Source organism: Ochotona curzoniae, unplaced genomic scaffold (assembly GCF_017591425.1).
Source record: "Ochotona curzoniae isolate NIBS_2020 unplaced genomic scaffold, NIBS_Ocur_1.0 scaffold_4506, whole genome shotgun sequence".
Classification (NCBI taxonomy): Eukaryota; Metazoa; Chordata; class Mammalia; order Lagomorpha; family Ochotonidae; genus Ochotona; species Ochotona curzoniae.
In genome coordinates, this window is record NW_024467119.1 from 36,687,367 (window position 1) to 36,701,161 (window position 13,795).

Here is a 13,795-nt window from a genome sequence, read left to right on the forward strand (position 1 = left end):
ACCAGCATTGCTTGGAAAGTTACTGGAAAGGTAGAGTACCAGGCATTCCTTTAGATAAACTGAACCAGTTGTCCAAAATGATTACATGGTATAGATGAAAAGCATCAACACTCTGAGGAATCTCTCAGATTGAGATTGAGATGGATCTCTCTGAGGAAACTTCAGTTCTGATCTGTTGCCTGTATGACTCTAGCATGTTTCCTAAATTCTCTGTATTTTAGATTTTCATCTGGAAAAGACATTTTTTTTGAGAACAAAAAATATGGAACGCTTCACAAATTAGTGTGTCATCCTTGCACAGGTGCCATGCTAATCTTCTCTGTATCGTTCCAACTTTTTTAGTATATGTGCTGCCGAAGGGAGCATGAAAAGACATTTTTTAAACAAGAAAGAATTGAGCCTATGGAAATGTATCATAAAATAAATAAATTATGAGACAAAAAAAGAAACAAATGAGGAAGACCTCTTGGGTTGTTTTAAAGGTTAATTTTTCTAAAGCCTTTAGAAGAATGCTTGACATATGGTATATACTTATACATATTATTAACTATTTACTCAACACTTAAACAGTTATGTGTTTGCTTTTTGTTTTGATGAAGTTCCTCTTATTAGCACCTATTTATGTTTATCATTTTAGTATATTCATGTAATTTGGTTTTGGTATACCCTTTCGGAATCACATAAATAACATCATAAGAGCATGCTTCAAATTGAAACAGGTGAAACCAAAAAAGGAACGTTAAAAATAAATGTCTTCACAGTCATTGTGCAGGGAGCAGTCGGAGCAAACGAGTTCACTGTCACTTTAATGTGAACATAGCTCACGGAATCCGTCCAGGGGACCTGGCTGGTCATTGGCACATATGAGATTTGTGACACTCATCCAGACTTAGTGTCTTCTAATTTCATTAGAATTTTGCATTTATGATATCAATTTGATTTCCCATGAAAATTTCTATTGGATTAAAGGTCTACTCTAGGAATATTTTGCATGTCTTAACAAACCTTTCAGTGTCTCAATTGTTCTTTTCTGATTTGGGGCAGCATATATTCTCTTTCCAGGGTTTGAACACCACGAGTGAATGCATAGGAACATGCTTTTTCATTAGGAAAGGTCAGAAGCTAGAAAGGTTGCAGGGAAAGCGGACACAGCATTTGTAGAGGCCACACCCTTAACACGGCTGTGATGAAGTAATCAATTTAGCTCTGCTTCTCTTCCTAACACCAACACACATGGGTGCTGCCAATGGGTCCCAGGGTTTACTAATACATGTAGTGAAGAAGGTTTCATCAGAAGGAATGGCAAAGAAGTGTTTGTCACCTGACAAGAGTAAAATTGTGATACAGTAACACAACCATCATGTAGATCATGTTTGGAACCTGCCAGCTGTAATGAAGATTTACTCACTGGTGACATGTGATCAGATCTACTGCCTGTATTCTTAGATTTCATTAGTTAAAGGCATAAAACAGTCTATCTGATTAAAGAGAGAGAAAAACAGTGGGGAACTCCCATAAATTACCATAGCTCAATTAGGTGCAGACAGTTTAGTGACTGTTTATTACTTGTACAAAGGAAGATTTCCAAATTAGATTAAAAGGTTTTGAAAACAGCAGCAATAGACACAGTGATTTAGGCTAACTGCTACAATAATGTATCCTGAGAAAGTCTATTGATTAAAAGTGAGCTAGTAAGTTATTTGTAGTGTTCATTGTTTATCAGTAGAATACCTGTTGCAAGGTACCAATTTCCTCACAAGATCAATAGGCGAAATGGATTAACCTCTGATAAGTATATAAAGGGCAGCTATGCAAGTGCCTGAAAAGACCAGCATGATTTATTCAAGTTAATCATCAAGAAGGCGACATGGCATAAATCACAACAGATGTACCTTGCTAGGCTGGGCCTTCAGGCTGGATTCACCGTCATAAGTCGAGCCAAAGAGAGACAAAAAGAAGAGCAGAATTTAATCAAACAGAGCCTTCAGCTAGCTAAGACGCCATAAGCTATTGTAAAACCTGGAAATGGTAAGAAATCAATGACAAGTTGCATAGGTACCATCTTTGTTGATGACTGTTAGAATTTATGAGAATCATTGGGTAGGCCGAAGCCTAGGAAACAGGCTGCTAACTGCTATGTCCTGGAGTGTTCAGCTGACTTCTAGTAACAATGATCAAGCTTCAAATCACTCTCATTGGTTACAAATTATCCTTTTCTGAATATGAAAAAGAAGGTGAAAAGCTAAGAGCATAGTCCCTAGATTCTACAATGACAAGAAATACTACCATACACAGATACATAGAGATAGAGATAATACAACAGATGTCAAAGAAGGGCATTAATAAATATTTTTCTTCAAGACTCATGTTCTTTAAAAAAGTAGCTTAGAGGTAAGCAGGATCCCTTCTTTATTTCGTTATGGAAGAATATCCTTAATGTGTCCTACTGCTGTGATGCCCAATATTTTGCTACTCTTTCTTGTGTACTTTTCCTAACTTTGATTTTCCTCAGATTTTGAAGCAGGAAGCAACAGTTTAAATATCCAAAGGGCAGAATAAGACAACAAGTTAACACGCCATCTGTTGAGACATTTAATATTTGCTTTTCATGGAAAATCGCTTAGTGAGTCCATTTCATATTGGCATTAAGAAATTAAGATCTTGTTCACACACAGACAATTCAGTTGCCTTGAATCTTGAATTAGGCTGCATGTTTGAATTCCTGTACTGATTTTCCCAGCTACATGTGTGTAACATTGGATTAGTTCTTGATTTTTCTAAACCTAGTCTGTAATATAAAGATGACAGCCTATAACACATACGTTGCTAAAAGGAATAACTATGAGAATATGGGATGAGCTACCTGCAATAATTGCATGTAAGAAGTGCTTTACAAATGTTATTTTTCTTGTCCATATTATGTTTACTTATATTATTATTAAATTACCTCTGATTACACTTTCGTATGTATGAAAGAAAGTATAAGACCAGAGGGTCTTCAAAATTTGGAAGAATACATATATATATAATATATATATGTGTGTGTGTGAGAGAGAGTATATATATATATATGATTTATATGATTTATTTATTATTTCTTATTGCAAAGTCAGATATATACATATATAGAGAGGAGGAGAGACAGAGAGGAAAATCTTCCCTCCAATGATTTACTCCCCAAGTGAAGGCAACAGCTGGAGCTGAGCCGATCCGAAGCCAGAAGCCAGAAGCTCTTCCAGGTCTCCCATGTGTGTGCAGGGTCCCAAGGTTTTGGGTCCTCCCTGACTGCTTTCCCAGGCCACAAGCAGCAACCTGGATGGGAACCGGGGCTGCGGGAATTACAACTGGCACCCAATGGGATCCTGGCACATTCAAGGTAAGGACTTTAGTCACTAGGCTACTGTGTCAGGATATATATACACACATATATACATATACACATGTATGTATACGTATGTGTGTATGTATATACATATATGTTTTAAAGTGCACAGATTTTAAAAATTGTTGGAATCAAAGCAAACTTATCTTGTAATTTCATTTTCCCACGTTCTGAATTCCTCTCTGACAAAAACAGAAAATTTACAGCTAATTGTTTTTAAAGTGAATGGTCTTAGAGGAACATGTGTTGTTTCCCTTATCTGGCCCTTATGACCTGAGATATAGAGCACAGCATCATCAGAAGCACATGTTGATTATACCACTTCAGGAATCAGTATTCTTTTTTTTAATCTCTTTTTTTCCCCTAAAATTTATTCATTTTAATTGGGAAGCCAGCTTTACAGAGAGAACGAGAGATAGAGAGAAAAAGTCTTTTGTCTGTTGGTTCACTCTCCAGTAGCCACAACAGCTGGAGCTGAGCTGATGCACAGCCAGGACCCAAGAGCTTTTTTGGGGTACCAAGATTCAAGTCCCAAGACCTAGGGTGTAGGATCCCTTGGGTCATCCTCTACTGCTTTCCCAGACTACAAACAGGGAACTGGATGAGGAGTGGGGCAGCTGGGACACAAACAGCCACTCATATGCCATCCTGGCCCATGCAAGGCAAGCAATTCAGGTACTTGGCCACAGGGCCAGACTCAAGGAATCAGCATCTTCAGAGGAAAAATATGTCAGCCAAATCTATAATGTTGTTTTGTATTAGCTGAAGGATCCCTTAAAGAACACAGAAATCAGTGACCAGTAAAAGACATTAAATTAAATAGCTTACTCTCTGTGTATTACTGTGTACATGCACACGCGCGCGCACACACACACACACACACACACACACACACACACACACACGCACATATGGGCAGAAAAGGAGGAGATGAGGAAAAGTTGCTGTGAACAGAAGCCAGCAAATGATTGAGAGCCAGAGACATTAGCTAGACGTCAGACAAAAGGGCCATTATTCACGTAATAAGTACATGAACAAGGTACTAAATGAATGAGTGTTTCCTCCTTGTAAAACTATAAGAAGACTGTGAAAACTCTGTGGCTGAATTCCTGAGATGTTTATAACATAGTTAAGCTGGATATCCTACTGAGCGCTTTCATTCCACTTGTTTGATCTTGCTAGCAACCATTTTTTCAGAGAATTAAGTGCCTTGTAGAAAAGAGGCCCATGGTATTTAAACTATTTTTTTAACTAAAGATAGATGTATGTTGAGCTTATGAGGTAAAATAAACAAAATATTAATTCCATTTTTGCCTCCAACTAAATACCTATTTAGATCCTCAACTATTTCAGAGGAAATATATAATGAACACTTTTTAACTGAGATTCACTCAGAGAGAATGTCGGAATATCACATAATCTTTGCTACTTGCCTGCCCTGACAATGTGAAACCTATTCAATGTTTTCGAAGTATGTATATCTCATGAATTTTTTGAAAAACCCCCATGTAGACACAAAGTTCAAAAACGTTTTGTGGCAAAAGTTATATTTAAATTTCATTTTTTTCTATGATCTGCTGAGGTTTCCTCATCCATTTCTACTATTAATAATGCAACTTGCACTGCGTAACTATGGTAGGAGTCTGTAGACTCCTTAACCTCCATGGCAAGGTGCTAGCACAGGTTATGTGTTTTGTTCTACTGATGTGAGTAAAATGAGAATATGCTGGTTGTGTGCAAAAGCTGCAGGATGTATTGTGTGCTTTTGTTTGTTCTTCCTCCTCTATTACAAGAACAGCTTGTCCATAAGGCACAGTACATCTCTATTTTCAGTATGGGATCTGGACAAAAAAAAAAAAGAAAGAAATGTAGAGGAGCGACAAAACTACAACTGAAAAGCACTTAAGAAACAAGTGAGGAAAAGTGTAGCAGCAGCAATGATAAACTCTTCATTACTGTAAGGCACTTGAGATGGGTGGGGAGGGAGAGCAGACATTTGCTACAGTAACTTAACATAGAAACAAAGTGATACTGTCTTACATAAAGTTTGTTTAGTGATCAGAAGAAAGGGCTGCATGGTTTTCTGTCAATTTGTATAGTACACTAAACAATTTTGAATAATAAAACAAAAATTAATAAATCACCTGGGCATTTGCTAACTCTGAAGCATTATGCTAAAAGCATTTGCTTTTAGTCCTCTCTAAAATCCCATTTAAAATATTATCAATCCCTTTACAAGTAAAGAAACTCACTTGACTAAAGGTTACATATCTTCTACCATGCAGATGAAAACCCTGGCTTTAAGCACCTAGCTTTCAAGAATTTATGAACGATGGATGGGGCAAGGAGAAGACTTATAACAAACATATTAAGCAGTAACCCAAACAGTAACAGTGGGATTGAACCTGCTCTGGAAAGGATCAGAAAGTGCAGGGAAAACACAATTAAAATCAGCTGTAACATTATAGACAGGGAAGAAGACAAGACAAACCCCAAAAGCCACGAAAGATGTGAAAAAAACAAACATGGTTTCAGATATCAATTTCAGGCCACAGTGGGTTATTGTTTCTTATTACCTGAGCACATTTGTTTTAGACTTAACAAAATGGAGTTACTACCTGAGCATATTTGCCCTTCCCCAAATGCCTAGGTTGAAGCATATGCCCCCAGAACCTCAAAAGGGAGTCTTCTTTCAAAATAGGGATGTTGTACTCAGATGTTACTTTACAATGAGGCCCTGGAGTAGTAAAGTGGGTTCTAGTTAGTTATGATGAATGTCTTTACAGAAAGATTGAAATTCTTTTTAAAAAATTCAGATTTTTTTTTTTTTGGAAAGGCAGATCAGGTTATGGACAAGAAACATAGATCTTCCATAAACTAATTCACTCCCTATGTGGTCACAACAGCCAGAGCCAAGCTGATCCAGAGACAGGAGCTAGGAACCTCTTCCTGGGCCCCTACTTGTGTGCAAGATCTCAAGGAATTGGGCTATCCCCCACTGCTTTCCCAGGTCATAAGATGGGCGCTGGAAGGGTGTAGCAGCTGGTACATGAACAGGTGTCCAAATGGGATCCTGACACTTTCAAGATGAAGATTTAGCCACTGAGCCATCGTGCCAGGCCTCAAAAAGAGGAAAGTTCACCATATACATGTACAGGGAGAACACAGGCAGGTGAAAGTGGAAATCAATTGATGTAGAAGTCCGAGAACTCCGAAGGCTGAAGAGAATCCAGTAGAAACGAAGAGAGATGTAGAACAGAGCCTCTTTCAGCCTCTTTCAGCCTCTTTCAGCAGGAATCTACCTGGCTGACAATTTGATCTGTTTTATAGTCTCCAGAATCATGACACTGTACATTTCTTGTTGAGTCACTCAGTTTGTGGTTAGGGTAGCCCTAGAAAATTAATACTGATTGATTATTAAGCTGGATATTAAGTGGTAAACATGCATCTCACTATATAATAATGAGCTATAGAACATGTTTGCATGCATTCACCAATCATAAAACCATAATGAATTGCAGAGAACAATTGCTATAATGCTGTTCACAACTACGGTTCTTGAGGCTGATTTCAAAAAGGAAAGCCAGACAGAGATCATGAAAAGACAGATACTGGAGGTTACTTCAATAATGTAAGAGTGCATATATAAGGATGATTCTCCAGGTTAATTTTTAGAATTTCCTAAGAAGGCCAAGAAAATCCTTGTAGATTTTTAGTGACTTTAAAAAACTAAACATAGTCAGAAGGGCAGAAATACTTTGGCCTCATATGGAAACAGTATATTCTTTCATGCCCTCCAGCACTCAGCTACAAATGGTTCCTTGATGGCCACAGAGAGTTAATTCACATCCCAGACGCCTAACTTACTCCCAGGGAGTAGATTACTCACTGGCAGGACAAGGTCATTCTTCATTTTAACCATTACTAGCATTTTATATTGTCAAGCGCTATGTGGTTTTTCGCGATCCTTAAAATCCCCTGGTGAAGTCAAGGGAATGACAAACACAATTAGCTCTGATTTACAGACTAGGGAACTGAGACACAGGCAAGAGACAAAGCCATCATTGGTACGGGCCATAGCAGAAGGCAGGAGCTCTGGCTCAGTTCTTTGTTTATCATGTGGAGGGCAGGAATAAACATAAGGGACATTAGCAATGCATGCACATTCTTGTATTTCTCGGAACTTCAGTTCCCCACCCGAGCTGATTCTTGGCAGCAGCCATCTGTCAAAGAATTGAAAAGTACAAAGAAACTGAACTTCAAATTATGTGCACTGTATTAGAATTTTGACTATTCAGGATGAGAGAAACTGGCACAATTAAAGTGAAAGTGTGATAATTTAACATTGACTCTCTAACACTATATCAGGAAGACCCAGGACAAACCCTCATTATTATTTGTCACTATTATGAACAGGTGAATCCAGGTACAAGCATCAGTGAAGGAGTGTTAGGGGTCTAGTGTTACTTCGAAAAAAAAAACTTTTTTCCCACTATTTAATGTAATTTCACTTAAAAGTTCATATTGATTTGAGAAAACATTACTATTTCTACCTTGCTACTTAATTATGAAATCAAACTTTGACTTGAAACTTCTTCCAAACAGCATGTTTTCAGAATGCTTCTAGCATATAAACACCATTTGTCAAATTATTGCCCATAAAGCAATGCTGGCTTTTGATTTTGAGTGCTGTGGGAGAGTGCTTTAATATTAAAGCCTCCAGTCTCGATCCCAGCTCTTGAAAATTTATAAAAATTTCAAAGAGGAATATCTTAAGGAGCCTTCAACATTTCAGTCTCAACTGAAGTCTTTGGCATTCATATACAAGGTCAAGGAGTTGGCTGATTTTCTAATGCCTGAAGTTGAAAGTTGGACATTTCATATCAGCTTCAAGGTATATCCTAAGATACAAGCAAGCAGAGTGGATGCGATTTCAAGTAATCTAAACTTTTCTTGCTTTTATTCTATGAAGTTTGAAATATTCTAGCCAATATCCTGCTGCCAATCAGAGATCCAGTTTTGCCCTGACATGCCTTTGATTCTAAAATCAGTGTGTGTTTTCCATTGCTAAGGGAGTATGATCAGTGTTTCAAAGCAAGCTGCCGCATAAAGGTGGCCTTTCTGAGTTTCTTCATTGTTTACTATAATGAGGCAAAGGGGATAAGAATCAGTGTGATGGCTGGGATGAATCAGTGGTTAACTCCTCATCTTGCATGCATCAGGATCCCCTGTGGGTACTGGTTCATATCCCAGCTGCTCCACTTCCCATTCAACTCCCTGGGAAAGTAGTGGAAGATGGCCCAAAGCCTTGGGACCCTATACCCCTGTGGGAGACCTGAAAGCGGCTCCTGGCTGTGGTTTCAGATCAGCTCAGCTTCAGTAGTTTTGGCATTTTGGGGAATGAACCACCAGGTGGAAGATCTTTGTTTCTCTTTCTCTAAATGAATCTAAACTGCCTTTTCAATAATAAATAAATGGTTTTTTAAAAAAACAATAAGAATCAATGTAATGACCCATTCATGATGATGGCATTGAGGTCTAAGGTTCCAGTAGTAGAAAGATTTACAAATTGAAATTACAGTATAGAGTGTGATAAATGTGCAAACAGCTGCCACAAAATCATAACACGATGTACAAAAACTGCTTTAACTTTATAACTTAATAAATAAACTGAACACACCACACAGACTAAACGTGGTGAATTAAATCACTCTCACCTATATGGTGATAAAGATCTCTTGCTTGATAGCATCTCACAGTAACTAAAGAATGAAACGACTTTCTGACTGAACAAGGAAACATTACCATCATCTGTTATCATACATGATAAACACAGAATATTCCTTAGATAGTCATTCACTTGAATTTAAAATAAATAATGAAATAAATAAAACAATAAAGTCCTTCCAAAAACTATTTGGGAAAACTTTCTGTATTAAGGGGAAATTAATTTCAAAAGAACAGAAATGATCCACCTATTAGAAGTGAGGTTTTTTTTCCTGCAGTAAAATTCACAACAACTTCCATGGTTCTGTATCCTGACAGCTATATAATTCACTAGCATTCTAGCATGTTCACAATGTTATACAACCACTATTTCTATCGTTTCAAAATATCTGAATTATCCCAAAGGAACCTCCACACTCATCTACCAGTCATTCATTTCTCCTGGCCCAAAACCCTGTAAATAATACATTCATTTGCTTATTAACGGGTTTTGTTAAAGTACATTTTTACATAAGTAGAATCACACAATGTATGAATTTTTGTGTCTGTCTGAAAGTTTCACCAAGCATGATGTTTTAAAGGTACATCCATGTTACAGCATGTAACAGTTCATGTTTTTACGATTGGATAATATATCCTACAATAAGGATATACTACATATTGTTTTCCCTTTATCAGTTCATCAATATCTGAGGTGTTTCTATCTATTGACTGAATATTTATATGAGTAGTGCTGCTATTAACATCCATGTGTAAAATTTCATTTGAAGATATGTTTTCAATTCTTTGGCATATAAAACAACTGGGTGACCTACTGACTTTAACTTATTGAAGAACGCCATGTTATCTTCCACAATCCCTGCGCCATTTTCTATTCCTAGAAGCAATGTGTAAGTGTTCTGATTTCTCCATGTTCTTCTCAAAGCTAATTGTACACTATTTTTTTATGTTATTATAGTCATCCTGCTAGGTACAAGGTGCTACTTTTTTTTTTTTTTGCAATTCCCAAATGAAAATGATGTTGAGCAAATTTTCAAATTTTTTTTATCTATCTACCTTCTTCTTAAAAAAATGCATATTCTAGTAGTTTATTTAACTTTAAATACAAGTATTTGCTTTTGCTGTAGAGTTGTAATGCTTAATTATATATTCTGGACTGTGGACTTTCTCATATTTATATATGATTCTGTTATTCTATAGTTACTTTTTCACTTTCTTCACGCTGTCTTTTCTGTATATGTGTTATTATTGATGAAGTCCAATTTATTTTCATTGTACTTTTAGCAATACCTAAGAAATTACAGTAAAACTAAGGTCATGAAATTTACTATTGTGTTCTATGAGTTTACAATCTTAACTCTTTCATGAATGCCTTTGTTCCACTTTGACATGTGTTTTATATGTCGTAAAGTAAAAGGCTATCACTTTGTTCTCTGGAATTGGTTTCCTAATATCTTCATTAAAAATCAGTTAACCACAGATATTTGGATTATTTTCACATTCTAACTTCTATCCCATTTATCTATGTTTATATTTCCAATAAGACCACAGCGCTTTGATTACTGTGATTTTGTTGGATATTTAAGAATTGACTAGTGAAATCCTACAATTTTTCCTTTCCAAATATTTTGCCTGTATGAAGTCTCCTGAAAAATTGATAAGAATTTTACAATTATCTTTCATTACTTTAAAAAAAAGAAGTCACTGAGAATTTAGTAGACACTGGTATCTAGATTGATTTACATAGAGCTCACTTCTACTCTAACAATGCAAGTATCTCAACCAGCAAACACAGAATTTTTTCCATTTGTTTAGTCTTTTATTGCCTTTCTATATTGTTTTTCAGTTTTTAAGGTACAAGTCCTGTATCTTCTTATTCAAATACAATCCTAAGTATTACACTATTGGGGGCTATTATTTTCTTCCTTTCCTTTTTCACAATTTATTACTACTGTTTATATAAATACAAAATAACTGTTGAATTCATTTAATAAATCAATTTTTAAAAAAATTATGGTTAGTAATCAAAGATAATAAAATGACTTTAATAACTTGGGTATAGTAAACTAACATGAGAAACATTACACATTAAAAATGGGGTTTTTATCATTATATTATTATTTAATATTATAACTGTCACCATATGTCTTTTCTAGAAAAAGTAGATCTGAGAAAAATACCCTTGTGTTTTTGGGATGGCACCAAATCTGAAAATTGCTTTAAACAGTATAGACATTTTGAAAGTATTAATTTTTGTAATCCACATACATGGTTTTTTTCTCATCTTCATTTTTTCTTAAATGTTTTGTAACTTTCATTTTAGCACTCTTTCACATCATTGGTTAAATTTATGCCAACATAGTTAAAATTCTTTTGTGAATGATACTGATCTAATAATTTTTTCTCAGTCACAACAGTTTTATATATAATGTTATTGGTTTGGGTATGATAATTTTATTTCATTTTTCAGGATTTATTTATTTTTATTGGAAAGACATATCAGATTTGTGGAGAGGAGAGAAAGATAACAAGATCATCCATCTACCACTTCACTTCCTCAATAGCACAATAGCCAGAGCTGAGCTAATCGGAAGCCAGGAGCTTCCTCCAGGTCTCCCACGTGGGTGCCAGCTCCTTAGGCTTCAAGCCATCTTCTACTGATTTTCTGGGCCATAAGCAGACCTGGCTGAAAACTGGAGCAGCCAGGTGATGAGCCAGTGCCCAAATAGGATGCAGTTGCTTGCAAGAATTTAGCCATTGAGACATTATGCTAAGCCCTATGTTCATTTCATATTCCACAAATTAATCAAAATTCCTTACCTGTTTGAATTATCTTAGTGCTTTTTAAGTTTCTCTAAACATATACAATCCTGTCATCTGAAAACAGGAATAGTTTGTCTCTTTCTAATTTTTCCAATTTAAATTTTTCTTTGCTAGCTAAAACTAGCAAATTTTTCTTTAGTTCTAGCTAAAACTTTCAGAAGTATAATGATCAGCAACAGTACAATGGACATTCTTGTGTAAGAATTTTTTTTCCAAAGGATGAAATACAAATGCCCAATAGACATAAGAAATAATGCTCAAGGATTACTAGCCATCAAGGACATGTAAGTCAATAACACAGAGAGGTGTCACCTCTCCCTAGTTAGAATGTCTATCATAAAATAATCAAAAATACATTCTGGTGAGGGTGTAGGAATGTAAGCTAGTACAATCATTATGGAATATAGTATGAAGATTACTCAGGAATGTGAAACTAGAGCTAACATTTGATCCAGTCATCTCACTCCTGGAAACTTACTCAAAAGAAATAAAATCAGCATATAAAATAAATATTTTTATTGAAACTTGATTCACAGTACTAAGAAAAGGAATCAGTAGCCATCAACTGATGATTGAAGAAATCTAACACTACTCAGCCATTTTAAAAAAGAATGAAATTCTTTTACAAATTATGTACTAGAAACCATTATGCTTAGTGAAATGAACCATTACCCAAAAGACAAATTTTTTCCCTCTGATATTTGGCAGTTAATATATAATAAACAGTTTAGTTATGAGATAGACCTTTTTCTCATGTGATTGTTGTATTTTATCCTTATTTATACTGCTATTGACCTGTCATCTTCCTATTTTTTATTTGTGGGAAATTATGGCTAGTGGTGCATTCATCCTGTGACTATAAAATGGATTGAAATTATCTTTTGGAAACAAGCTAAAGAAATAATAGGAAAAAAAAGGAATGTGAGGGGTTGAAGGAAGAGACAGGTTGAGAGGGGAATTTGTTTATCTTACAATTTTACATATGGAATACATGGAATTTGTTCCCTTTACATTAGTATAATGAAAAAATAGCACAAAGTAAACACATTGAATATTCCTTTTTTATTTTTATTCTTCACATTTAACACTTTAGGGAAATGGAGAGTAAGGAAATAAGTCACATAGTAAACACACAAAATAACACTATCTGTTATGTTTCAGCTTGCTAGCATTTGGAAAGTAACTGCATTCTCTGGTTAGAGAATATGACTCTAAAGTAAGAAATAAAAACTTTTCATTAGATTATTTTATGCAGTATTCTACTTTATTGTGGAAACATGAGTAGTATATTAGGAAAGAAATGTAACAAAACATATACTACAATTGCAATAAGAAAACACTGAGGAAGGGAATGTAGAAAGTGTTGCTAAGTGCATTTTCCTATCTCTAGAGCTTAGCAAAGCAATTATGTTCCCTTGAGTACCTGCTGGAAGACTTCATCAAAATGGAAGTGTTTCTTTTTGAAAGAACTGTCATTTTACCTTTATGTTAACAGATATTAGACTTGGAATAAATCTGTGGGGAAAGAAAAGCTTTTTCAGTAAATGGCACCTCATGCTTTCACATTTCAAAATATCCTTTCAGATCGTTTCTCTACTCATATTACTTCAAAGAATTGTATCAAAAGTTCATAAATATCCTATTTTTCAAATTACTTCCTTACTTAATATCATGAAGTAGTTTCGATTAATAAAACCCTGGTATTTAGGTTGAGCTAGTGACTGTTGGAGACCGGCAAGTCAGACTGTGTGAGGAGTTTTCCAAATTTTTATAGACAACAAAAAAACAATGTAAGGGAAGGACTTTTTTGTTATCACAGTAAACTAATACTAACATGCTATAACATGTGTGAGCAAGGTCTAG

The 13,795-nt window shown here is 35.4% G+C and overlaps 1 non-coding gene across 1 annotated transcript; it reads right to left on the bottom strand.

Annotated features, from left to right (window-relative positions):
- Positions 1–256: 256 nt before the first annotated feature.
- LOC121147601 lies at positions 257–366 on the bottom strand. Its single transcript, XR_005882420.1, has one exon. It is a non-coding gene; the product is annotated as a U6 spliceosomal RNA (small nuclear RNA).
- Between the last annotated feature and the right edge of the window lie 13,429 nt (positions 367–13,795).